The following is a 12,958-nucleotide window of genomic DNA, read 5'->3' as shown; positions in this document are numbered from 1 at the left end:
ACCCCGATGGTCGTTAGATCACTTAATGTTGAAAATGATCCGTTTCGACCATCTGAGGAAAATGAAGAAATACTTGGTCCTGAAACTCCATACTTAAGTGCAATTGGAGCTCTTATGTATCTTGCAAATTGTACTCGACCTGACATATCTTTTGCCATTAATCTTTTAGCGAGATTCAGTTCGTCTCCTACGCGAAGACATTGGAATGGAATTAAACATGTCTTTCGTTACCTTCAAGGAACAACTGATTTAGGCTTGTTTTATCCTAAAAGTTCAAAAGGTCAAATGATTGGTTTTGCAGATGCAGGTTATTTGTCAGATCCACACAAAGCTCGATCCCAGACAGGATATGTTTTTACAATTGGAGGCACCGCCATATCTTGGCGTTCTCAGAAGCAGACACTTGTTGCTACTTCTTCAAATCACGCTGAGATCATTGCACTCCATGAAGCAAGTAGAGAATGTGTATGGCTAAGATCAATAAGCCGACACATCTGTTCAAGCAGTGGGATTGACGAAAATACGGAGCCAACTATTCTATATGAAGATAACGCGGCATGTGTTGCTCAAACGAAGGAAGGATATATCAAAAGCGATAGAACCAAACATATACCTCCGAAGTTCTTCTCATACACTCAAGAGCTCGAGAAGAATAAAGAGATTGAAGTAAGATATGTTCGATCATGCGACAATGCAGCCGACCTCTTCACAAAATCACTCCCTACCTCGGTATTCAGAAAGCACATCCATAACATTGGAATGCGTCATCAGAAGGATCTATGACTACTTATTCGAGGGGAGGCTTACGTAGTTGTACTCTTTTTACCTTACTATGGTTTTTCCCATTGGATTTTCCTGGAAAGGTTTTTAACGAGGCAACAAAGACGTTAAACGAGAGTGGATAGTGACACCGGTCCCCAAGGGGGAGTGTTATGAAAGACAGCTAAGAAAGCCAGCAGCCAGCCGTTTATGTTGAAAAATATAAAAGATGTGGGGCCCGCTGTACTATTTGCACACTAAATTTCTTTCTATATATACGAACGTTTGCGTTCATTTGTAAACACACCTCAACCTTCTCTTCTCTCTAATAAACTCTTTCTATCAGTGTTAAAATATTCTACGGGTATAAATTTGCTCTTATTTAAATTCCCGCGATACAATAAAATTTCAGTTCTTTTTATAACAATTTTATGTTTGTTGTATTGTTCATTTCATAATCTAAATATTATTTTGGATAAAGACGGATGAATTATTACTCGGATATCACACCCTATGTGAGACTTTTACAATTGTATAAAAGAGATAAATATTTTATTATATTGATGTTCTTGGGTGTCATTGTTTTTATGTTTCGCATTTCTCTTGATTCTTCTTTGAAATTTTCATTTTGGTCACACAGAGGATTTTCTTCAATGCTGGTCATAACAAAGAAAGACTCGTTACAATTTGCAGGTATTGGTACTAAAACATCAAACAAATCTTGTCTATTGAGATGATCTAATATTGGAAATGCAAAGGGAATATACCGTTGGAGAATGTCATTACTATGTTTTTTTAACCCAATACAGTCAACTACATCTTACACGTTTTTATTTTCTTTTGATAGCTATGCTCGATTAACATTACAACATATTTGCTCTGTCATTTCTTTTTCATATTTATTTTTACTTTTACTTGTCTGTGTTTTATTAGGAAGCGTAATGATGAAACCTAAAGGAAATTATCGGATATTAGCACTGAAATATGGGCAAACTACCAATAAAAATGAGCAAATCACCTTAGTCTAGAACATAACACTATGTAATACCAATTCCGGTTAACCCTAGCTAGTCGGTTTAGGTTATATTTTTTTTAAAATAACATCTTAATTTCATTTTTCTTTGAGTTCTATCATTAGCAACATAGAAAAAAATTGGTATAGATTTTGACAGTGCACAAAGAGAGAGAAGAAGATCAGAACGTTTTATATAGAGAAGTAAAGTATATTTTCACCACAATAGTTTCCACATCCTGCAACCCAACTCCAATACAAACGGCCTTGGAAGGTGTTAACAGAAAGTCATCACAGATCAGACTCGTTTAGTACTTTACATTTTGACAATCTCAACACTTTCCCAAGCACTTGCAAGCCACAGCAAACCCTTCAATGACAGTTGCCTTCTGAAACTTATCCAATAACGCAACTCTTCCTTACTTCTTGCACTTTCTTCCAATACAAACTTCTACTCTTTTCAGTGGCAATCAAACAACTGAAACTACTTCTACATTCTTCAATATCTGTCCAGGATTAACAATTGAGCAAAAGGCTATCGATGCAGCAGCTGATTGCAGTAGAGCAAGCTCCAATTATTTATCTGCGTTCTTACATTCTGGGAAGGGTTTCACTCCAGATTATGGCTGTAACAACTCAAGAATCAGTGTAGCCTTATTTCCGAAAGACGTCATATCAACAACTTTTCCTATGCCACAATCACTGTCATTTCATTAAGATTCCATTTCAGTCATAATCTTCATGGCTTTAGCTTTTGGATTCTTATTTCCTCGGTTTCTACAATAGTTTCTTGTTTGCTTTCAACTGACCCAATCGCTTAACCAAAATCTATGTTGCTTCCTGCTTAATTCAAAACCCAACCAATATCCACCACTAAATAGTAAAATCACATAAGAGATCATTAGTTTACAATGTTGAATAACTCTTACCGAGATTTTCTTGTTGTTGTCAGCAACCAAACCATGTTCTTGAGAATATGTTAACGTTCTTAGAAAGAACGAAGTGGTGGAGCTTGAGGGCATCACCAATATCTGTGAAGCTATGTATCTAAGGGGGTGAGGCTGATTACACCATGAACATCTATATATGAACTTAAAACCCAGAATCTAAGCAACCTCCCCTCCAAGGTGGAAGAACGTTGGCCTGACTTCAAATCTGAAAAAAGGATTGATGAGTTAGCCATTTTAGAGAAAAGTATGATGATGTTCAAGGAAATAAAGGCATACCTTTTATAGGAGTAGAGACACTGCCTTGAAGAGTAATAAAGTGTATTCAATAACAGATCGTACATGAAGAGGTGATGGAGTTAAGGAGTATGATAAAGAGGATGAATCAATTAGGCAAAATGTTTTCGTTGATCAGATGAGAAGACAAAACGTGGGGATCAAATATTTTACAAACCGATCCTTCAAGTGGATTGAAAATCTCGAAACTCCATAGCTGTATCAGATAACGAAGGAGGAGATTTGTGGATTCAGTGTGGAAGAAGAAGATGAACCAAGTCGTGCAGCTGGTCTCGCTGTCTCTCGGGCTTGCTCACGGGATTAAACAAAAGGCCCACAAAATCATGAAGAAAGCCCGTAAATAAAATGCATAGTTTTGATAGAGGGACACGTGGCACACTGAGAATTACCTAATTGATGATGTGGCAGCCTCACAGAAGAGTTAAGCTCTTCTTTATAGTAATAGATATATATATATATATATATATACTAGGGAAAACCCACCCTACGGACAGACGAATGAATAAACTAATAGTACAAATATATTTTAATGTTTGATTTATTTTAACTAAAGGTAGCATTGACATTCATAAATTTCTCACAACAATTTTAACTATTTATTTGACTATACATTTGTAAAAATATAATAATTTCTTTTCTCTCAATGTTTATTCTAGTTAAGAATAACAATAAGTCAATAGATTTTCTTAAAAATTACAATAGATTAGAGTTAGTAGAGTAAAATTATTTTCGCTCTTAGTTATATATTTGTTTCATAAATTAAATTATTTTTTATACATTTTCTTAAAACTAATGATATAGACAATATAAAAGAAATAACTTATTCATTATAAGAATTTTGAAGTTCTGGTTGGTTATATGCTTTGTTTGCATTTGGATATGATGTATATGGTAATATGTTTGCTTTTTAATAATGCTTTGCGCGAAGACTTTAGAAGGTAAACGGAAGAATTATATTATGATATGAGGTAAACGGGAGGAAGAATTATATATGATATGAATTATGTCGTTTGTCTCTAAAGCAAGCTTATAGTATACAATACCGATTAATTTGATTCGCAAGAGCAGTTTAATCTGGCGAAGAAGTATTCGGGTGACATATTTGATAGGCTGCGTAAGCTTCAAAGGTGTTGGTGTTGTTGGTCTTTTTAAAAATTTGTGCCCATAGTTGGTGGGGTTACTTTTTTCCGTTATGGGCGTGAAAAGTTTAATTAGTAGATTAGTTTTAAATAATTATGTTTGTTGGAAGAGTTTTAAGCTTTAGACGGGGGAAAAGGTTATGTATGTCGGCCAATTATTGTGTAGATCCTCCCTGGAAAGCTATCTTCACCTTCTTATCGAGTAAAGAATGACATTTGCCAAAGAAATAGAACCTAAGTTCAAGTGCTTTTGTAATGTCTTTTGAAATTTTGTCTAAACATCCAAGATGGCGAAGAGCGTGATAGTGGTAAAGAGACCGTAACATGTTTACTTGCATTAGAAGGTAATGTTTATATGATTATTGTTTAAATTATGATTCCTTTTTTGTAACAGAATCAGCTGTGTTCTGTCAAGGTGCAACAGAAATTAACAATGGGTGTGTTTAGACAATCCCGGTCCCATTAGTGCACAAAATTGCCATTGTTTTTTTTTAACGTTGAGGACCAAAGATATGCTGGTTTTTTCCTCCGTTAGCCCAAAACCCAAAAATCATGATCCATATTAAGTGCCCAAAAGAAGAGCACAAGGATAAAAAATTATCTAGAATTATTGAGAAGAAGAGAGAAAGTTATGGAGTAAAATAATTAATGTTAGATATTTTGAAATAAGATAATAATTTAGAGAAATCTAGAACATGTTAGAGTTTGCTCCTTCACTTGTATAAATAGGGGTGCTTAGCACCATTTGTATCATCCCACATCAAGCAAAGCAATAGAGAGAAAACATTTCATAAAAAGTTCTAAGAGTCTTTAAGAAATCTCCAAACACAAGCCTTAGTGAAAATCTCTTTCCCAAAAATAAGAAGGTTATCTTAAACACTAACCGTCCACATTCCATCTCAACCTCTCAAAGAAATTATTATCCGATAATTTTCCCTACAGCTGGTATCAGAGCAAGGTTACCGTTATCTTTGAAGAAGTGAAGATGGAGGCAACCGTTACCGTTGAAGGTGACATGTTCAAGCTCACGGCGGACAACTTCTCTTATTGGAAACCGATGATGGAAGATCACCTTTATTGTAAGGATTTGCATGAGCCCATCATCATGAAGGATAAGCCGGAAGGAAAGGATGATAAAGCATGGGAGATTCTTAATAGAAAGGCGGTTGCCGTAGTACGTAAGTATGTCGACCGATCTCTCTTTAAACATGTCTCTACCTACACAAATGCTTTTGAATTATGGACAAAACTTGAATCCATGATTCAAAAGAAAACACCTCGAAACAAAGCTCTTCTTGTTCAACGGTTGGTAAAGTTGGAGTACAAGGATTGCCAGAGCATGATAGAGCACTTGAACAATTTCAAGGGCATTGTAAATCAGCTTAACAAAGTTGATATGAAGGTTAAAGATGAAATGCAAGCCCTTTTACTCCTTAGTTCACTACCGGAGAGTTGGGACACACTAGTTGTCACTCTAAGCAATTCAGCACCGGAGGGAAAGCTTACCATGGACACCGTCACTGACAGCCTTCTAAATGAAGAAGTTCGCAGGAAGGAGCGAGGTTCGAGTTCTTATTCAAAAGCTAACATTGTTGATAGACGAGGTAGAGAAGAGACTCGTGGCCAAAACAGAAGCAGAGGACGAGACCAATCTCGAGGAAGATCTAAGTCACGTCCGAGAGTTACTTGCTATTACTGTGGCAAACCGGGTCACATGAAGTCGGAATGTCGATTTTTCAAGAAAGACAAACAAGCAGGTAATATCAAACCAGACCGGCTCAATCCTACAAAGAAGTATGAAGACAAGACTACCACCATTGTGGAAGACCAGAGCGAAGAATTATATCTCGTTGGAGAATGTAATCTTAGCTCTGATGATAGCTCATGGATCGTTGATTCTGGTGCTTCTTTTCACGTCACCCCTCATGGAAGCTTCTTCACAACCTATCAAAGCGGTGACTTTGGTAATGTTCAAATGAGAAATCAAGGAAGAAGCAAGATCATTGGAAAGGGGGATGTTATTCTTACATCAAACACTGGATGTAAAATAGTTCTCAAGGATGTGAGACATGTTCCCGACATGCGACTCAATCTCATATCAACCGGAAAGCTCGATGATGCCGGCTTGGACAGTCACTTTGGCAGTGGCAAATGGAAGCTAACCAAAGGGAGTTTGATCATGGCTCGAGGAAGAAAAGAAGGCTCTTTATATGTAACACAAGCCAAGCTTTGCAAGGAAGAAGTAAATGTCGCAAGTGACGACATGGATATATGGCACAGAAGACTCGGGCATATGAGTGAGAAAGGTTTAAATATACTTTCTCGCAAAGAAACTTCTTCCTGATATGAAAGGTATTTCTCTCTCACCATGTCATGATTGCTTAGCCGGAAAACAACATAGGGTCGCTTTCCGAAGATCATCTACGCCTATGAGAAGAAAGCATATTCTTGATCTTGTGCATACTGACGTATGCTCCATGTCCGAGAAATCCAATGGAGGGGCATCATATTTCGTCAATTTTATTGATGACCATTCAAGGAAGGTATGGGTATACCTTTTGAAGTCAAAAGATCAAGTTCTTGATGCTTTCAAGGAATTTGTAGCCCAAGCAGAGCGAAGTACAGGTCAAAAACTCAAGTGTGTTCGATCTGACAATGGTGGAGAGTACCGAGGTCCCTTTGAAGCGTTTTGCAAAGCTCATGGAATCAGAATGGAGAAGACACCACCAAAGACGCCACAACTGAACGGGCTAGCAGGAATAATGAATCGAACGATCACAGAAAGAGTTCGGTGCATGCTCTCTCATGCTAAACTACCCAAGCCATTTTGGGGAGAAGCCATAAAGACTGCAGTGGATGTCATAAATCTTACACCATCAGTTCCTTTGGAAGGCGATGTCCCGGAGGAAGTTTGGTCGGGTAAGAAGGTCTCTTACAACCATTTGAAGGTGTTCGGTTGCAGGGCGTTTGTTCATATACCTAAGGATGAACGAGCAAAGCTAGACTCCAAGACTAAAGAGTGCATCTATGTTGGGTCACCAAGAGATGATTTCGGCTATCGGCTTTGGGATTCGGTTAACAGGAAAATTATTCGGAGCAGAGATGTTGTTTTCTTCGAAGATCAAACAATCGAAGACATCAACAAATCAAAGAAACCAAAGCTAAGGGTTGTAAGGAATGAAGATTCTCATAAGCCTCAAGATCATGAACAAGTGATTGGAGATGATGGCGAAGGGGATCCCATCATGGATCCGAATGGTGATGAAGGTGAAGAAGAAGTTCAAGTGGAGCCAGAGGAAGAACATGAGCCAAGAAGGTCTGGAAGAGAGACACGACCATCTGTAAGATATTATCGAGATGAGTACGTTAATCTTACAGATGAGGGGGAGCCTCAAAGCTACGAGGAGGCCGTAGGATACACTCATAGAGATGAGTGGGTTGAAGCTATGCAAGATGAAATGCAATCCTTGCATGATAATCACACTTATGAGCTGATGAAGCTACCAAAAGGAAAGAGAGCCTTGAAGAACAAGTGGGTGTACAGGTTGAAGTATGAAGAGAGAAGCTCAAATCCAAGATACAAAGCTCGATTGGTTGTGAAAGGATTCAACCAGAAGAAAGGCATAGATTTTGAAGAAATATTCTCTCCAGTGGTGAAGATGTCCTCTATCCGAGTGGTTCTTGGTCTAGCAGCGGTTCTAGACTTGGATATTGAACAACTCGATGTCAAGACGGCCTTTCTACATGGTGAACTCGAGGAGGAGATCTATATGGAGCAACCTGAAGGATTCAAGATTCCAGGAAAAGAAGACTTGGTTTGCCGATTAAAGAAGAGTCTTTACGGCCTCAAGCAAGCCCCAAGACAATGGTACAAGAAGTTTGACTCTTTCATGGTGGATCATAACTTCAAGAAAACCAAGAATGATCATTGCGTTTTCATAAAGAGGTATGAAAGCGGCGACTTTCTCATATTATTGCTCTATGTTGACGATATGTTAATTATGGGCCAAGATCGCAACAAGATAGCTGCATTAAAGAAAGATTTGGGAAGGTGTTTTGCGATGAAAGATCTGGGGCAAGCGAGACAGATTCTTGGAATGAAGATCACTCGGGATAGACCAAAGAAGCTTTTATGGTTGTCCCAAGAACGATATGTTGAAAGGGTGTTGGAGAGATTCAACATGCACAAAGCAAAGCCGGTGAGCACTCCACTTGGTGGACATTTCAAACTAAGTTCGAAGCAAAGTCCAACAAGTGAGAAGGAAAAAGAGGAAATGAAGACTACCCCATATGCATCAGCAGTGGGTAGTCTCATCTATGCTATGGTGTGCACCAGACCCGACATTGCCTATGCCGTAGGAGTTGTGAGTCGCTTTCTCGCCAATCCAAGAAAAGAACATTGGAAAGCAGTTAAGTGGATCCTACGCTATCTACGAGGCACAACGAAGAAGTGTCTATGTTTTGGAAATGGAAAATTGGAGTTGAACGGTTACACCGATGCAGATTGGGCTGGTGATAAAGATTCAAGGAAATCGACATGAGGATCCGTGACTACCTTTGCAGGGGGAGCTGTTTCTTGGCAATCAAAGCTACAAAAGTGTGTTGCCTTATCCACCACGGAAGCGGAGTACATCGCAACAACAGAAGCGTGCAAGGAGATGCTATGGATGAAGAACTTCTTGCTTGAGTTGGGAGTAAAGCAAGACAAGTACAATATGCTATGTGACAACCAAAGTGCTATTCACTTAGCAAAGAATCCAACGTTTCACTCTCGCTCAAAGCACATCGATATCCGACATCACTGGATCCGAGAAGTTCTGGAAGAGAAGCTCATACATCTAACAAAGGTACACACCGACGAAAACTGGTCAGACTTTATGACCAAGGTATTACCGATTAAGAAGTTTGAAGATTGCTGCAAAGGCACCGGTATGACAACGGTTTCGGGCTAAGTCGGAAAGGGGGAGATTTGCTGGTTTTTTTCTCCATTAGCCTAAAACCCAAAAATCATGATCCATATTAAGAGCCCAAAAGAAGAGCACAAGGATGAAAAATTATCTAGAATTATGGAGAAGAAGAGAGAAAGTTATGGAGTAGAATAATTAATGTTAGATATTTTGAAATAAGATAATAATTTAGAGAAATCTAGAACATATTAGAGTTTGCTCCTTCACTTGTATAAATAGGGGTGCTTAGCACCATTTGTATCATCCCACATCAAGCAAAGCAATAGAGAGAAAACATTTCATAAAGAATTCTAAGAGTCTTTAAGAAATCTCCAAACACAAACCTTAGTGAAAATCTTTTTCCCAAAAATAAGAAGGTTATCTTAAACACTAACCGTCCACATTCCATCTCAACCTCTCAAAGAAATTATTATCCGATAATTTTCCCTACAAGATATAATCTTTTTTATTGAAACAATGGATCGAGAAGCTAGACTGATATCTTAATAATCAATAAACAATGACTTAAAGCCTAATAATATCGTACGCGAAAAAATAGGTATATGATCAAACACACGACTAACTTGCACATAATTAAAATGGAGATCAGGCAAGAAGAATCGAAAATGGAAAACTGGATTCGTTTAAATGCTCTCATCTATGGGGCCCGATGCTCACTTGTTCCCCACATAGAATTCCTGTACAGTTGTACTCACGATCAAACAACAGAGAAAAGGTTGACAACTTTTCATAATGATTTTCTCTCACATGTCACTACTATCATCAAGCCAATCACCTTTTAGACTTTCGAAGCTACTTTCTACAAATAGAAAACACAAAAAAAACTTTGGTAAGTAAAAAAGTCACCATTTAGAACAGCTTGTCTGTAGGAGCTATTGTGGGACATTGAAAATTCTCATGAGAGACCATGGTTGGTTTCTCGCATTGAATCTCAGCTCGAAGGATCAGGAGAGAGCAAGCCATGAGAGCCAGGTCTGTGTTTGGAGCAGAATATGGGCTACTCTTCAGCTTCCTCTGTTTCTTTTGAGAGCACACATATTCGTGACCAGTGACCACTACACCTGAAGAGTTGATTAACATCACTATGATAAGTATTATACACTATGCAATCTTCTTGCTCTCAAGGTTAATAAATCTTACCCATCCCGATGGATCCACAACGCCCACAGATCGAGCAGGGATTTTTTTGGGGTCTTTGATATGCAAGGGTCGATTCTGTTTTACAACTTTTGTTGTGTCACGGATCACAACCTGCCCGTCTACCAACTGTGATCAAAATAACAAAATTCATTACTCAACATAACCAGCACGGAGAGTTGATGATTCAGTACTCCACCAGGAAATTCACAGTTATTCATCATATACATTCCCCACCTAACATGAGAAAGCTATATGTTCGAAAGAAAATTATTGTGTGAAAGGATTTAGATGATACTGAACTTACGAAAAAAGCTTGCTAGACTTAAAAACAATAATGAAGAGATTTGATACTTGTCCATTTAGTTCTAATAAAGCTTCTGCAGCTTCTTATTTAGAAGAGAATGTGACATAAGAAAACCCTTTTGGCCTTCATTTAATTTAACATCATCCATTACAACATCCACTGAAACGACCAAAAATTTGAAGAAGACAAAAGACATGCGTGTAAATGCAGCTTCCAAAAATTCTGAACTAAAACTGGTGTTGAGATTTAAGAGGCTGACCTCCAAGTACTCGGCCATATTGAGAAAATGCTAGGGTTGATGTCTCTTCTGTGCTTGAGAAAGATAAGCCTGCAACAAACTGAGCATTTAAAATTAGTGACAGTAGAATCACTGAAACTCACATAAGAAGATCGCTCATGAGATCTGTCCTAAGACAAAAGACGATGCAATTACATAAGCGGCAATTTCACACATAAAGACGCAGATAAAACAGAACTAAATAAAAAAAGCATATCTGAAACACATAAAATCACTGAAACTCATAAGAAGAAAGATGCTTTTACATCTGAAAGTTCGAAACTTCAAGATTGGTCAAACTTCAAATCAGAGAGAAGGATAGATGAGTTAGCTATTAAACTGAAAAAGAAATTTAAATTTATATTGTTATTAGGAAGTTTGACGATGATGTTCAGGGGATGAAAGCTGACCTTTTTATACGTGGAGATACACCGTCTCTAAGAGAGATAAGAAGCATTGAATGAGGTGAAGGAATTAAGAAGGTTGTGTTAATGGCGATGGATGAATGCATCCCGTAACGTTTCAGAGGAGATGAATCGCAGGTGAACGGACACGAACGGAGCTCGATCTAAAGATTACTCAAGAAGATTTGTCTCTCACAATCTTCCTAAAACACCATTGTCGGTAGACCTAAACGGAGCTCGAACCTGAGAAATCATTTGGTCGCCAATGTTGAGGAGGAGGAAGGACAATGTCGGTTTAGGTTTTGTTTTTGAGCCCAAACTTCAGATTTCCAACAGCCCTTAGACACTCAAATGCCGGGATCGCATTTCCCAAGCCCACTAAATCTGCACTTGTAATAACCCACTAAATCTGCACATGTGTCACTCTCTCGTACATCCAATTAGTGACGTGTCTCTCTGAGAAGAGAATCCATCTCTTCTTTATATAATTAGATATAGATAGATAGATGTTATGCTACCATGTATTTTGTAATGCTATAAGAATCCAATGTTATTTGCAGAGCCGGTCGAACCCAGCCTCCATGCAGTACTTTGTGACAGCAATACCACTAGACCAAAGCAACATTTATATAATTATGTGACCGATAAAATAGTTAATAATATGGTGGCCGAAAGGACGTCACTACAAGAAATCAATGAAATAGCGATGGAATTTTCTGTAGCTAGAAGAGATAATCTGTAGCGAAAAAACAAATAGCGACAGACGGCAACGAATGAAAGCGGTGGCGTCAGCGTCGACGCTAAATGCGAGTCCTCGCCGATTCGTAGCTAGCTTGCAACGGATTCGCGACAAAAATGGTCGTAGCCAATAGCAACAGCATGGCCACCGAATTGTCCGTTGCTTATTGGCGACGTTTTTGGCAAAGGATTTTCATATCTAATAGCTACAATATTTAACTACAATCTATCCGTAGCAAGTTGTAGCAGATATATAACTACAGATTTGATTATAAATGTTGGATTCCAACATAGAGAAACAGACAAAGATTTTGGCAATGTCATGGCAAAATAATTGATAACGCCTGAATATTGTTAACAATACAAAAATAAGACCATATTGTTTAAAGAGATTATAGTATTATTATAAGAAAAAATCTAAAATTCACAAACGTAACAAAAATGTTGATGTCAAACTTTTTATACACGAGAAAAAAATCTAATACTAAGAGGTGAAATTAAAGACAACAAAAGTTGAAAATGTTTGTGTGGAGATGCTGAGATGGATCTGACATAGCTTCCACTTCAAACCAGAGAGGAGCATGGACTGAAGAGGAGTGGAGAGGAGCCATGACGATGGAAGATCAGAGAGAAAATTGAACTGTGGATGAGCAGAGAGGAGACTGGACTGTGACCGCTAAAGAGACAACCGGAGATGAGCCTAGGCTACCACTGGAGAGGAGGAGACGACCAAGGAGATGACCGGACAGAAGACCACGCCTTACACAACGGGAGCATAAGAAGGTGATGGAGATCGCATAGGAGATAGAATAGATGAAGAGATTAACAAATCTGGAGAAGAAATAAGAGATAGAGAAACAAAAGAGATGAAAAATAAGAGATCGATAGATCTGAAGAAATAGGAGAGAACGGAAAAAAAGAAGAAAAAATATATTAAAAAACAAAGCATTTTATCCATTAGATCAAACTTTATC

At 38.1% G+C, this 12,958-nt stretch overlaps 1 pseudogene; it reads right to left on the bottom strand.

The window, feature by feature from the left end:
- Positions 1 to 1,893: 1,893 nt before the first annotated feature.
- LOC106374858 lies at positions 1,894 to 3,344 on the bottom strand (annotated as a pseudogene).
- Between the last annotated feature and the right edge of the window lie 9,614 nt (positions 3,345 to 12,958).

Source organism: Brassica napus, chromosome C1, assembly GCF_020379485.1.
Source record: "Brassica napus cultivar Da-Ae chromosome C1, Da-Ae, whole genome shotgun sequence".
NCBI classification, from domain to species: Eukaryota; Viridiplantae; Streptophyta; class Magnoliopsida; order Brassicales; family Brassicaceae; genus Brassica; species Brassica napus.
This window is presented reverse-complemented; position numbering and strand designations above follow the sequence as displayed.